The sequence below is a fragment of the Dicentrarchus labrax genome, unplaced genomic scaffold, assembly GCF_905237075.1.
Source record: "Dicentrarchus labrax unplaced genomic scaffold, dlabrax2021, whole genome shotgun sequence".
NCBI lineage: Eukaryota > Metazoa > Chordata > Actinopteri > Moronidae > Dicentrarchus > Dicentrarchus labrax.
In genome coordinates this window covers 9,339,116-9,342,487 of record NW_026136719.1, presented here as the reverse complement: position 1 = coordinate 9,342,487, position 3,372 = coordinate 9,339,116, and positions in this window count along the sequence as shown.

Below are 3,372 nucleotides of genomic sequence, written 5' to 3'. Positions count from 1 at the left end.
TCCCGCCCAACCGCCGAATCCACCAATCACATTGCAGGAGAGGAGTCCGACGTAGGCATATTTACCGACTTCAAATCAAATCACAAAAAAAAAAAAAAAGACATAAATGTTTTAACATTTTTAAGTTATTTGTCATTTGATGTTAAATTTAATAAGAATCAATTAATATATTTGTACAAAATAAAAACTGCTCTACTTAGAGAAAGGATGAAACGGAGTAAACTGTTGTGCTTGCTGTTGTTATGGTTACAGTAAGTGTGTAAAATCCTATAAAAACGATAATATCTTGTACTGCAATTAAAACAGGCAGGTTCACAGGTAACTTACAGTCATTCATTTAAAAACTGAAGTTAAAGAAAAATACAATTTGCAAATATTAATTCTAGTTCATTATTCTGAATTTATAATTACACTTTTAAAAGTTGCTTTAGATTTTGCTTTTCATTCTGTGTGTGCTTTACAGGCCTGGATTGTCTCCCCAATCAATTTGTGTTACCAATTAGTTTAACTTCAGCCGAAATGTACCCCTAATTGACAGTAGCCTATATATAAGCTCAACCTGTTATCTCTACTATGTCCAACCATTAGACTACCTAACTTAAGCCTGAGCATCAACCCCACAAGAGGGGGGGGATCAGTGTATGAAACACAGTTAGAAAGGGGGAGACAATGCTGGTGACATTACTGGTGTTTTCCAATTATCTGCCTGAGTAGCTCCCTCCTCAGGTTGACTCTGGGCGGTGCCATATGCTGGGAATTACATGAAGTCAACCAAGTGAATGTACCAATAACAATAATAAAGGTGTAAGTTGCCTCGCCTCAACAGGTGCAGCATGAAAACAGGTCTAAACAGGCCACACAACACTTGTGTGAGTGAACAATGGGTGTTTAACATGTGCAGTGTCTGAATTAATTAATTTATATTTGATTATATTAGTTAATTTTAATGAAACACTACAAATATATTATTATTCCAGCAGCATACATTGCATTATAGTAGCTATGGTTTAATGCCCTGCAGTGTAGAGACATTTAGTATAGAGATTTCTGATTTAATTTGGCCTGAAATCACTGAACACACATGAAATAAGCACAAAATACTACAGTTAAAATAAAGTAATTTATAATGTAATCACAATAGGAGACACACAAATCTTATACAAAAGATCGGCCAACTTTTATGATGTTTATGAGACAAAGAAGTTCTTGTGATTGTCTGTCTGTCCTAGTTAAGTTACTTTCGTCCGATTATTATTATTATTATTATTATTATTATTATTATTATTATTATTATTAACACGTGAAAAGTTGAAATCTGTTTCTACTCAACAGAGAGGACCCCTTCTCCGAGGGTCCTGAGCCTCTGGGCTTCACACAAGAGGAACAGAGCAGAGACCACCAGTATTAACAAAGTCTAATACAAAAGATAAAATATACATTTGTGTTGTTTTTACCTTTTTGATTTGTCGTAATAGAACAGGTGTTGCTAATAACATTAATGATGGCTCAATTGTATTCAAGTGTCCCAGTACGCCATGACATGCGACCGTGAAACTGAAGCAGGTAAATGGTAATTTTATTATTTACACCTGTGCTTTTCTTACTATTCTCTGTTTATGTCTCTGTCTGGGTCTACTAACCCTTTACCACAACATTATTTATTACTTTATAGTATGTTTGATGATGGTTGAAACATGTTTACACAGCATCTATTTCTATTATTGCATATTCTGGTTTTATTCTGGATATTTTGAATCTTATATGTTTGATGTATGTTTCTTTAACTTGTAGTCTATTATATTTAAGACTACAATTCCCTTGATGTCTAGCCACATAAGCTCTACTGGTTGACACAAGTGTTCTGCATTAAGGCTAATCAGTCTATGTTTTTCACTGCTGCTTTCACTGGCTATCAGTCTTTGCATTGAAGAAGGTTTTTTGACCAAAAGTTCATAAAATATATAAAATTTTTACACAGATTTGGATGTGCAGATGCTTTTATTCATTGTGTTTGATAGTGTTTAGCTCAAGCACCTCAGTTGAGTCTGCTACCATATGAGCAGTGTTTTTTTCTTCTGTTAATTATAATATTTATTAAGCTTTCCTATGAATGTCTGAAGGAAATTTTCCTGATAAACATTGTGTTTTTGTTTTTATGATATCGCTGTTGTTCACATACTTTATGCTTAATGAATCGATGTATTCCCTATGTTAAAGTCATGTGGTAACTGAGTTGTGGCTGAGTTGCCCACTGGGTTTAGCATGGAGGGGTGTTGTATAAGTGTATCTGTATCACGAAGGAATATACTGTATGTGTAGAGATGTTAGTAGGATTATGTGGTGGACAGATGACGTAATATGAAGGATAATAGAAGAACAACATGTTTTAATGTGTCATGAGTAGTAAGAGAAGGGTTGGACAACAAACTGAGTAAAACGTGTGCTTCCTGTTGTTATGGTTACAGTAAATGTGTGTAAAATCTCTGGTTTAAGGCTCAGTTTTCTATATTTTATCACTCACAAAAAAAATTTTAAACCAGATTTGTGGAAATACTATAGATATGTGTCCAATCTGTGATACAATAAAATGTTTGTTTCTTAGGTACAGTGAAGTCAATGTGTTTTAGTGCCATTTTAAGTGTTCTAAGTATAGTTTGGTGATTATTGAGCTATTGTTGTGAATTGCAATTATTTTAGCCAGGACAATTGTGACATTTTCATATTTTCCATTGCATAATAGCGTATCCTGGCATTTAATTGCTGACTCCGCACTGCATGAGGCAAGAACAGATTTTTCAATTTCCACAACAAATCCATTATTAAGGTTAACACACAAGTAACCATAGCACATGTAACCGAAGTCATTCTTTTTGATTACAGTCATTAGAGGATGCAATTAGTCCAGCGAGACTGTGCCTGTATGAATCCGAGGGAATTAAATGATTTGTGGTCTCTAAGGAGCTACTAGGAAACCAAAAGCTGGTCTTTGTTTTAAAGTCTCCGGCTCACAAATATGCATTAACTACACAGTCTCAATTAATTTTTCAGCATAGTGAGTAAAATACCTGTTTTTATTTTCTAAGAGAACGACTTCACATTCCTCGCTGCCTCTGGGAGGATTGCAGTTAGCAGATGTTTGGTATCCAATGATTCCTATAGGAACTCTGTTTTTATAGATTTTAAATATAAGACAAAATCTTGCCTCTTAATTCTTTCTTTCATTTCAACAGAATTATACGTCTAGCTAGAGAAACAAATGTGGAGTTAGCCTGTTCTCTAGATAAAGGCAAATCCTTTTGGACAAGACCAAAAATGACTATATAATGACAGGAAATAATATTGGCACATGAACCAGTTATTTAAAAAGTGCAG